We start from the raw sequence: 12,311 nt of genomic DNA, 5'->3' as shown, positions 1-12,311 counted from the left end.
GCGATGCGAGTCTACCAGGCAACTGGTAACCTTATTTCGGGCAACCCAATTTTCCTGTACTGAATCGCAGTCGGGTTTCTTTTGTCGGAGACAAAATCAGTGGACTGAATCCACTAATTTAAAGATGGGGGGGTAAGCTATCTCTAAAGAGTGTAAGAGTGATGTGAATTATATTTATTCCCAGCCTTCTAGTGTTTATTAAAATAATTTAAAATGCCCTTGAAAGGAGTTGAATCATCATTTTACTTTACTTACTCGCCACCACCACAATTAACCAGCTTACAGTTTGTCATGATGCCACTAAGATTGCCCCCCCCCCCCCCCCCCCGCTCTCCTCAGTATTCACATTCATTCATTCTCCAAATTCTCCTCTCATCCTGAGCAGGCTGTCTAATTGTTCCCTCAGGATAACCACACTCTTGGATTATTACAGATCCCGTCCTGCTGTATAGTCGCCCCCTTCAGTACGTTCAACACATGGCTACCAATTGTTAGACTGCTGCCAGCGAAGACTATATAGCTGCCAAATTAGCATCCTAAAATTTCATTTTCTTGGACATCTGGCTATTGACAGAGGAAAAGCCATCCTTCTTTGACTGTGTTTCAAGATCTTTGTCGTCTGACTGCTGATCTGCTCATCTTGTTAATCCCTAGCAGTGTGGTGAGGAAAAAGAAAAGTAGTCATCTTTCTAGTTTCCACTTTCCACTCTCCATTCTGCCTCTCTCTACTTGTGTGAGGTTGGGAAAATCACTTTACTTCTGGGTCCTGCTTTTCTTAACTGTGAAATGGGGTGTGAGCTAGATGTCTGAGATCCATCATATCTCTAAGATGTGTGGTTCTGGAGAGTTAAGATGCGAAAGCACTAAGTTATGCACACATAGGGAAACTGTCAATATCACAGACTCAGATATTTTGTTTTTATTTTTGGTTTTGCTGTTTTTCTTTTACAATTTCACTGGTTGTTTTTTCTTATTTCCTACTCTGCCCCAAATATCTTTTTAAAACTTACATTTAGGATTTGTTTATTAAAGCTGGCTTACTGAGCATTCATTGCCTCTTCTTCCTGAGACCTCATTAAAATGCTAATAAAGGAATAAAAAATTATACGAGCCCATACAAAATAGAAAATGGGAAGAGAGCCCCATAATTTTTTTTTTTTAATTTTACACACAGAACGAGTGCAGTCTGACTAAACAAAATGGAAGAAACTGTAATGTGGAATAGGTGCATGGGGTGCTGTGGAAGGGGGCCTATCTGCCAGAGTTACTGATTTAGAGAGACTGAAATTTGGAGACATAAGACAGAAAGCAATAGTGAGAAGCAGGGCTGAAAACAGGGAGACTAGGGGTCTGTATATAGCACAGCACAACCCTCCCTGTATCTCAGATACAATAGCTAGGCATTTATCCCAGTCTAAAAATCAAGAGTTTTTATAATCCCTGGGGAGGATTGGGCAGCTATGTAAGCATTTAATGACTAAGAATAAAGCATACTTCATTCTGGAACAATGGCCCATTTCCTACCCACTCACCCTAAAGTGAAGTTGTGCAAGTTGGCAAGACCCCACTAAGTTCACAAGATGCCTAATCAGCATTCCAACTACCTCATCTAAAATAGGAACAGACAACCCAGAATTATTAGTTACTTAAGGAAAATCTCCAGCTTGTGGGGAGGGGGTGAAGATAAACACAGTGTGACCATAGAGGAAACAAACTTCAGAGAACTTAAACAAAACTAATTAGTATGCTCATACATGTTTACTACAGCTATGAAGCAAGAATAGTATACTCAGATGAAGTAAGAATCCAAAAATAAAAAGTCTTGAAATTAGAAATAAGAAATTGCCAAAATTATAAATTTACCTGAAGTATTAAAAGATAAAATCAATGAAATTTTAAAGAAAATAGAAGAAATATGCAATTTCAATTTATTTTAATATTAAATTTATATATTTATTATATATTAACATACACAGTACATTAAATTCATTTTAAAGAAAATAGAAAAAATATGAAATTGCAAGAGAAAATTTAAGAGAAATAGTCAACACAACAGGACTGATACTACAAAAGAAAGAGAAAACAAAGCAAACAAATGACAGAAAATCACCCCAAAAATAATGTAAGAAAACTTCCCAGAGCTGAAAACATCCACTTGTGCAGAGCAAAAACAAAGAAAAAACAACCTTGTGAAATATTATAACTAAAGATTAAGAGACAATCCTAAATTTCCAAAGAGGAAAAAAAAAGCAACCCGTGAAAGATCAAGAATCAAGCTGGAATTAGAAATCTTATCAGCAACGCTAGATATGAGAAGATAACAAAAAAAGACTTTAAAGTTTCTGAGGGAAATATTTCTTCAACTTCAAATTCTTAGGGAAAAAAATTTTTTTAACTCTATTCCTGCTGAATTATCATTAAGTAAAAGAGCAGAACAAAAACATTTTCAGATATGCAGGGACTCATGAACTCCCACATAACCCTTTTTAAAAAGATTTACTTGGGGGCGACCGGATGGTTAGAGCGCCAGCTCTCAACAAGGTTGCAAGTTCAATTCCCACATGGGATGGTGGGCTGTGCCCCCTGCAACTAAAGATTAAAACCAGCAACTGGACTTGGAGCTGAGCTGCGCCCTCCACAACTAGATTGAAGGACAATGTCTTGGAGCTGATGGGCCTTGGAGAAACACACTGTCCCTCAATATTCCCCAATAAAATTAATTTTTTTAAAAAGATTTACTTGAAGATGTGATTAAGCAAAATGTAAAAAATAGTGTATCTGACAACATCATATCCAGGAATCACAGCATCAAATTCAGGAAATACCAAGTCCTAGGCTAGATTGGAATGGAAGGATAGTTCTGGGAGAGAAATCTGAAAAAGAAGAATATGACTGAAGAATTGATTACTATGATAGACAGCTTAGAGAATGGTGTTTTCTGATATTCAGCTTTTATTTATTTATTTATTTATTTATTTATTTATTTATTTATTTATTTTTAAAGATTTTATTGGGGAAGGGGAACAGGACTTTATTGGGGAACAGTGTGTACTTCCAGGACTTTTTCCAAGTCTAGTTGTTGTCCTTTCAATGATAGTTGTGGAGGGTGCAGCTCAGCTCCAGGTCCAGTTGCCGTTGCTAGTTGCAGGGGGCGCAGCCCCACCATCCCTTGCGGGAGTCGAACTTGCAACCTTGTGGTTGAGAGGACACTCCAACCAGCTGAGCCATCCAGGAGCTCAGCGGCAGCTCAGCTCAAGGTGCCGTGTGCAATCTTAGTTATAGGGGGAGCAGCCCACCATCCCTTAGTGAGATTCGAGGAGTCGAATCGACAACCTTGTGGTTGAGAGCCCACTGGCTCATGTGGGAATCCAACCGGCAGCCTTCGACATTAGAAGCACGGAGCTCCAACCATCGGAGGCACCGGGCTGGCCCCTTGTATTCAGCTTTTAGATCCAACCTATTAATAAATTATAATCTTCCTATAACTAAGGCATAGTTTATAAATTATACCAGTGTTGACTATGTAACCTAACTCCTAAACACTAAGTCCATATTCTTCTCTTCACCTCCCACTCCCCCAGTCCCCACCCCTGGAAACTACCCTTCTACTTTCTGTTTCTAGGAATTTGAGAAGACGAAAAAATTTCGGAGATGACTGCAGTGATGACTGCAGATCAATGTGGATATACTTACTGCCATACAATTGTACACGTAAAAATGGTTAGGATGGTAAATTTCATGTTATATATATTTATCACAATAAAAAAATTTATTTTGTACTTCAAGGACCTTTTGGACTGAATTGTGTTCCTTCAAAATTCCATGCTGTTTCCCGAAGGACAGGTTCCGTAAGCTTCCAGGCTGTGAATACATGGAGGTGTAGGAAAAGTGTGCGCCTGGAGAGGGCATGGAAGCTCCACGCCCTTTTTCCATACTTTGCCCTGTGCATCTCTTCCATCTGGCTTTCCTGAGTTATGTCCTTTTATAATAAACTAGTAATCTAATAAGCAAAATGTTTCTCTGAGTTCTGTGAGTTGCTCTAGCAAAGTAATTGAACCCAAGGAGGGAGTCATGGGAACTTCTGATTTACAGCCAGTGAATCAGAAGAGTTGGAGGGGATCATTGAGCCTCCTATTAGTCGCCAGGTGGTCAGAAGCACTGGTAACAACCTGTGCTTTGGACTGGCATCTGAAGGGGAGTGGGCGGAGTGCAGTGTTATGGGACAGAGCCCTTAGCTGTGGCATCTGATGCTATCTTCGGACAGATAGTGCCAGAATTGAGTTGAATTTGGGACACCCAGCTGGCGTCTGGAAAAATGTTCTTTGGTGGTGTGAGAAAACCCATTCCCCTCCCCACTCGTAGGTATATACCCAAGAGAATTTTAAACATAGGTACACACACACACACACACACACACATAAATAACCCACAAAAATGTATATATGAAAGTTATGGCAGTGGAAACTAAATCATGAATAAGTTACCCCAAAATTCACAATTTTTAATAAATCGCTAGCTTACAAGAAAATAAAGGAATTTTCCTCAAAGACTTTGGCTTATAAACAACAAATATCTATTTCTCACTTAGTTGGAAATTGACAGCTGGAGGGAGAGGCAGTCAGCTGCTGTGGCTGTGCTCTAGGTACAAGTCAAATTCAAATTAGTTCCACCACATGTCTGGTATTCAAGGACCCAATCTAAAGGAGCAGTAGCCACATAGGTTATATTTTCCTTATGGTGGAAGGCAAGCACACAAGAGGAGGAAACAGTAAATAAAGGACAGAAATAAGCCACAGGAACTCATTTGAAGCCTCTGCTGAGATATGTCATATGTCCTGCATGCCCACATTGCATTAATCAAAGCAAGTCACATGTCCAGGTCCATCATAAGGGTGTGGGGACGTATACTCTTCTCATAGAGTAAAGGAGGGAAGGAAAAAACATGCCCTTACCTTTAAGAAAGCTTTCTAAAAATTGCACACACCATGTCTGCTTATATACCACAGTACAAGCTTAGTACAGGATCATTCCTTGCTCAAGGGCAACTTGGAAATACAGCCTTTACTGAGCACATGTGCCCAGTTAAAATTAGTAAGTTCTGTTATTCAAATAATGCAGCACAGAGAGATGGGAAGATGAAAAAAAGACGTGGAGGATAGAAAAGGCAGTTTCCTAATTTAAATTTATTTAAAGTCCCAGAAGGAGAATTGAGAGAATGGAAGTGAGCTTATATATTCATATAATGCGTGAGGACTTTATCCAAACGATAAAAGACAGAACTCCAAAGATCAGGAATCACAAAGACTACTCAGCAAGATAAGTAAAAAGAAATTCAACCTAGATACATTGTAGTAAAATTAAGAACAAAAAAGACATGTCTTTTTTTTTTTTTGACAACACGTTTTAACATCAGTTGTATATTAGTTTCCTAGGACTGTCGTAACAAAGTGCTGCAAACTGGGTGGCTTACAATGTATTGTCTCACAGTCCAAAATCAAGGTGTCCCTAGGGTTGCGCTGCCTCTGCCCCAGCAGAGGAGAATTCTTCTATTTGTCCCCGCAGTTCTTGTCATTCTCTGGCAGCACTTCCTCATCGCTGTCATCATCGCTGTCATCATTGCTGTCATCATCGCATGGCATTCTCAATTTGTGTGTCTTTGTCTCTGTCTCTTTCCCTCTTCTTGTAAGGACACCAGTCATATTGGATTAAGAGCCCACCTTCTCCAATATGACCTCATCTTAGTTTTTATATCTGTAATCACCCTCCTTCAAAATAAAATCACATTCTTAGGTAATGGGGGTTAGGGCTTTAACATATCTTTTTGAAGGGAACAATTCGACTCATAACATCAGACAAACGATCAGCTTACTTACAAAGGAACAGTAATTAGACTGACAGCAGACTTACTAACACACAACAGCCAGAAGACAGTAGAATAATATCTTCAAGTGCCAAGAGCAGATAACCGTCATCTTAGAATTGTGTACCCAGTAACACTATTTTATAAGATTAAGGACAAAATAAAGACTTTTGAAATAAACAAAAGCACAGGGTTTATTACCAGTTATCCTCATTAAAGGAAAATCTAAATGATACTTCAGAAGAGAAATAATCCTAGAAAAAGTTCTGAAAGACAGGAAGATGGTGATCAAAGAATTTAGTAAATATGTGGGGATATCTAAATATACAGTATTTGTTTACAATTCCCAAGAATGGGTTGAAAAAGAAATAATAAGACTGAATTCCCAATAACAAAGAAATTTGGTATTAAAAACTCTTCCACTAAAGCCACAGGGATGTAAAGTCCAGCATAGTACTTTATATAGTCAATAATACTGTAATAAGTATGTGCTGTCAGATGGGCAATAGACTTATTGGAGTGATCACTTTGTGAGGTACATAAATGTCTAATCATGATGTCATTTTGTACACCTGAAACTAATATAATATTCTATGTCAACAGTAATTGAAAAATAAAATTTTTTAATTAAAAAAATAAAAAAACTCTTCCATTAAAGAAAAACCCAGAGGTTACACAGATCTGTTCTACAAAGTATTCAAGGAACAATTCATTTTAAACTTATTCCAACTCTTCCAGAGAATTTACCAAAAAAAAGAGTAAGAGAGAAGATGCTCCCACTCCCACTCATTTAGTGAAGTTAGTAAATATTGATGCCAAAGCCAGACAGGCCAGGGTAAGCACCTTAAATTATAGAGCAATCATACACGTAAAGAAAGGCGCATGACCCACCGGGCAATCGAGCGGATTTCGGCTGCTCACCTGGGCTTCGGAGTTATCGCCGCCAGGGCCTGTCAGTCGCAGGGTATTCAGCAGCTGCGGCACAGCGAGAAGCAGGCCGCGGAGAAGGGGTCCGAGGCCCGCAAGCGAAAGAACCGGAGGCTGAAGCAGGCCAAAGCAGAGGCTCAGGCTGCAACTGGACAGCACCGCCTACGGAGGGAGAAGGAGCTCAAGGCCAGGGAAGCTGTGGCTCTGGGATGGCGCGGCAGGTACAGCATGGAAGTGGGGGAGGTCACCCAAGAGAAGATGACCGTCCTCCAGACCTACTTCCAGCAGAACAGGGATGAAGTCCGGTATAACCGCTTGGCCTTTGTCTGCGACATCCGGCCAAAGATCCATGAAAACTACGGCATAAATGGATGGGGAAGAAGAAAGACGCGCCTGTTCCATGGATTGGCCTTTAGACGCCTCCGTGGAATATGAAGCTTTCGCAAAGCTTGAGTTATATTCTTGTGAAAGGCATTAAATTATTGCTGTTTATTATATTAGGTCCTTTTGCTTTTTGGAGAACAGCAAATCTAGCTTCTTTGTACACACTTAGAGCTTGTCCAAAGATTTCATCTTTTTACTTCATATTTCTTAGAAATTTAAGGGTATATATTGTCTGTTTTCCTATGCCTTTTAGCTCAAGCAACATATGTATATTAATATTGACTTTTTCTTTCTTAGATGTAGTACAAAAACAAACTTTTTAACAAAGAAAGAGATTAAATGGTTTTTTCCCCTAAAGCTTCCTTGAAGGTCAGCAGCTTTATCTATGAAAAAGTAGTAAATAGTTATTTGTAATGTGTGTAAAGCAGCATCCAACCTTAAAATAGTCCTTTCTGGCTAAGCATTAGAACAATGAATACTAGTATAATTGTTTGGGCTGCTTCTAGTATCCCTTAATCTAAATTACTAGATAATAGGATTCAAAACTTGTTACTTGTTATTACTTGGTGTACTGATAATCATTTAAAAGTAAATGACTTTGTCGTGCAAAAAAAGAAAAGAAAGAAAGGTGCAAAATATTAAGTTACTAGCAAACCAAATATAACAATGTATTCAAAAGGTAGTATAATAATATACTAATATTGTAACTGAGTTGGGTTTACCCAGGTCTACAAATGTGATTTAATATTAGAAAATCAATCAATATAATTCACCACATTAACATATTAAATAAAAAGACATATTAATAAATGCACAAAATATGTTTGATACAATTTAATTGCCATTTATGATAAAAATTCTTAGCAAAACAACTACAGAGAAGAATGTTTATAAAGAGTGATCTTTAAAATACCAATAGAAAACATTATCTTTAGTGGAAAAACATTAAAATGCATGAAAACATTCTCTTTAAAATTAGGAACAACTAAGGGTGGCTAGTTAGCTCAGTTGGCTAGAGGGAGGTGCTAATAACACCAAGTTTGCCAGTTCAGTTTCCAGATGGTCCGCTGTGAGCTGCGCCCTCCTTAAAAGAAAAAGAAAAAATCGGCCACATACAAAAATAAATTCAAAATGGCTTAAAGATTTAAATGTAAGATCTGAAACCATAAAATTCCTAGAAGAAAATATAGGAAGAAACTTCACAGACATTACCCGGAGTAAGATTTTTACTGATATATCCCCTCGCGCGAGGGAAGTAAGAGGAAAAATAAACATGTGGGATTACATCAAACTAAAAAGCTTTTTCACAGCAAAGGAAACCATCAATAAAACAAAAAGGGATCCTACTGATTGGGAAAAGATATTTGCCAATGATATATCTGATAAGGGGTTAATATCACAAATTTATAAAAAACTCACTCAACTCAACTCCAAAAAAACAAACAACCCAATTAAAAAATGGGCAGAGGACATGAAGAGACATTTTTCTAAAAAGGACACACAGATGGCAAACAGACATATGAAGAAATGTTCAACCTCACTAACCATTAGAGAAATGCAAATAAAAACCACAATGAGATACCACCTCACCCCAGTCAGGATGGCTATCATCAATAAATCAACAAACAACAAGTGCTGGCGTGGATGCGGAGAAAAGGGAACGCTGGTGCACTGTTGGTGGGAATGCAGATTGGTGCAACCACTATGGAAAACAGTTTGGAGATATCTCAAAAATCTGAAAATGGAACTACCTTATGATCCAGCAATCCCACTCCTAGGTATCTATCCGGAGAAATCCAAAACTCCAATTCAAAAATCTTTATGCACTCCTATGTTTATTGCAGCACTATATACAATAGCCAAGACCTGGAAACAACCGAAATGCCCATCAGTAGATGACTGGATTAAGAAACTGTGGTACATTTATACAATGGAGTATTACGCAGCCATAAAGAAGAAAGAAATCTTACCATTTGCAACAACATGGATGGACCTAGAGAACATTATGTTAAGTGAAATAAGTCAGAAAGAGAAAGACAAATACCATATGATCTCACTTATATGTGGAATCTAAAGAAAAGAATAAGTGAATGAACTAATCAGAAACAGTTTTGGAAACATGGAGGAAAAACTGAGGGTTGCTAGATGGGCAGGGGGGTGGGGATAAGGGGAAGGTGAGAGGTTTTGGGAACGTACAGAGGGATAGTGGATGGGGGGAGGGGGGTTCACACAGTGTGAGGGATATAAATGATAAATGTCTAAGTTTTGCTTTGTCTTGTGCACCTGAAACTAATTAATAAAAAAAAAAAAAAAAAAAAAAAAAATCGGAACCGCTGTGCACAGCGGGACAGCCATGTGAAGAGGCAGCAAGAGGACATACACCTGCAAGCCAAGGAAAGAGGCCTCAGGGGAAACCAACTCTGTCGACACCTTGGTTTTGGACTTCTAGCCTCCAGAACTACGAGGAAATAAAGTGTTATTGTTCATTCACACATACATACATACTAAACTCAGGAACAAGACAAAACCATTATTGTCCATTTCATTCACATTCTATCATTGTCCTAACAAGCAAATTAATACAGGAAAAGAAATATGGAAGAGACAAAAAGAAAAAGACAAAAATGTTATTATTCACAAATAACGTGATTGTTACCTTTAGGGTTTTCTACATAAAAGAATTGAAAGACTAAACATTAGTCTAAAGAAATAATTTAGTAATGTACCTAGATACAAAATAAATATACAAAAAAAACAAGCATATGCTACACCCTGGTTAGAGAATGTAATCTTAAAAAAGATAACCAGAGAAAAAATATATATAAATGACCCATAAACATATGACAAAAATGCTCTACTTCACTTATGATAAAAGAAATGAAAAATACAATGAAATAGCATCTCTCATCACATTGGCAAAAATTCAAAAGCTTCACAGTACACTGATGGTGAAGCAATAAGGAAAAAGTCACTCTCATACGTTGAGAATATAAAATAGTGCAACTCCTCTAAAGACTTATTAGGCATTACCTAACAAAACTACATATGCATGTACCCTTTGACTCAGCTATCCCTTTTCTAGGGAATTACCCTAAATAGGCACCTCCACAAATATTAAACAACGTATACATACATTCAGGCATCAATTGTAGTGGTAAAATATCGGAAACATAGTTGAATAAACTATGGTGAATATATACAATAAGCAAATGTAGTTGTAAAAAAAGAATGAGGAAGATTTCTATAGACTGATGCAGAGTGACTTATAAAACATATTAAGTGCAAAAGAGTATATAGCATGCGACTTTTTGTGTAAGAAAAAGGAGATATTTGCTTATTTTCTCAAAAAGGAGCACTGGGTGGCTTAAACAACAGAAATTTATTTTCTCAGAATTCTGGAGGTTAGAAATTCCAGATCAAGGTGCCAGAAAATTTGTTTTATGGTGAGGCATCTCTTCCTGGCTGCCTTCTTGCTATGTGTCCTCACATGGCCTTTTCTTTGTGCATGTGTTCTGGTATCTCTTCTACTTAGAAGGACACCAGTCTTACCTGATTAGGCCTTACACTTATGATCTCATTTTACCTTAATTACCTCTTAAAATCCCCGTCTCCAAATACAGTTACATTGGGGGCTAGGGCTTCAGCATTTGAGTTTCGGGGAACACAATTCAGTCCATAAGTTAACTCTCGGGTTAGGGGGAGGGGTGGTGGAATGCATAGGGATACTAATGAGGTTTCTCCAGGCATACCTTTTGTAAAGTTTTCCACTTTTAATCACATAAATGGTTTACACATTTTTTTAAGAATGTAATTTAAAAATACTGAAACAAATAGCCTAATTGTATGAAATTGATATTAGGTTGGTGCAAAAGTAATTGCAGTTTTTACAATTATTTTCAATCTTTTAAACCACAATTACTTTTGAACCAACCTAATACATAACCGCACTGACAAACATTTCATTCAAGTCCCTTTTGAACATAGTATTTGACTATACATCATTAGTAGTATGTAATCTAATGACTATTAAGAAATTTTGAAAGTTACTTAAATTGTTGGTGGTGGCATCAATAGAGTAGTAATTCTGGAACTATTTTGACTAAATAGTTGGAACTAAATGACTGGAACTATTTTGACAATGCATTTGACTAAATGTACTGATGTTATTATGGGAGATAAGAAATTCAAATATGGAATGGGAGAAGGTGAAGAACTTTGTTGTGTTGGATTTGCATTGAAGATATCAGTGCGAACTCATGATTTTCCCCCCTAGTTCTGTCCACTGAAAGAGTCTAGATGCAAATAAATTCTAGTAGCAATGAGCACATCTAGATCGTGGGTTTTTAAGTCCTATTTCCCTCTAAAACAAAATAAAACAAAACAAACAAACAAACAACAAAAACAGAGCTTTTTGGAGAAATTATAGGCTACAGGTCTGGGGAAAATAATAAGCAATCTGTAGGGTAATATTCTAAGTCTATGTGAATGAACTGAATAAAGAACTACAAAAGTGAAAAACTATTTTGACAGTGGAAAGGTCTGGCAGACACCACCTTAACCAAGTGATTCAACTTAGCACCACTAATAATGGAACAAACTGGCATTATATGCATCACGTGGGATGTAGTGGGAAGTGTACATCATCTACTTAGAGTTCTTGACCAAAAAATTGTTTTACCTGAATCTAATCATGAGGAAATATTCAATTAAACCACTATCAAGAACTACAAAGGTCCTGAGGTTTTTACCCTACTTGTAAGGAAATAAATTAGCCTCTCACAGCTTCATGATGCTGGCAAAAGTTACAGGAATCCTTGGTGGGTCAGAGATGGAGGACAATTTCACAAAGCAGTAATCAAAGTATCATTATTTTCTTGGGCAATTCCCCAACAGTATGAAGCAGTTCTCCTCAGTGGTAACTGGCTTGCTCACACACCCTTTCATTATCTGCTTTCTTTCCCTATCTCACTTCTCTACTACTTTACTAGCATTTCCTGGGATCACCTCCCATATAAGCTACAACTCTGTCTGAGTCTGCTTCTGGTAGAATGCCAAACAAGACATATCCGCACGGAAATGTGAGATACACAGTTAGATATGAATCTAGAATTCAGAGGAGAGATTTCTGAGTTATCAGCAA

The 12,311-nt window shown here is 37.6% G+C and overlaps 1 pseudogene; it reads left to right on the top strand.

Moving 5' to 3' along the window:
• Positions 1 to 6,479: 6,479 nt before the first annotated feature.
• Positions 6,480 to 7,815, top strand: LOC109434392 (V-type proton ATPase subunit G 1 pseudogene; annotated as a pseudogene).
• Positions 7,816 to 12,311: the final 4,496 nt, after the last annotated feature.

The sequence above is a fragment of the Rhinolophus sinicus genome, chromosome 1 (assembly GCF_057876585.1).
Source record: "Rhinolophus sinicus isolate RSI-liver-muscle chromosome 1, RSI-T2T, whole genome shotgun sequence".
NCBI lineage: Eukaryota > Metazoa > Chordata > Mammalia > Chiroptera > Rhinolophidae > Rhinolophus > Rhinolophus sinicus.
The sequence above is the reverse complement of the archived record's forward strand: the minus strand, read 5'-3'. Positions and strand labels throughout refer to the sequence as shown.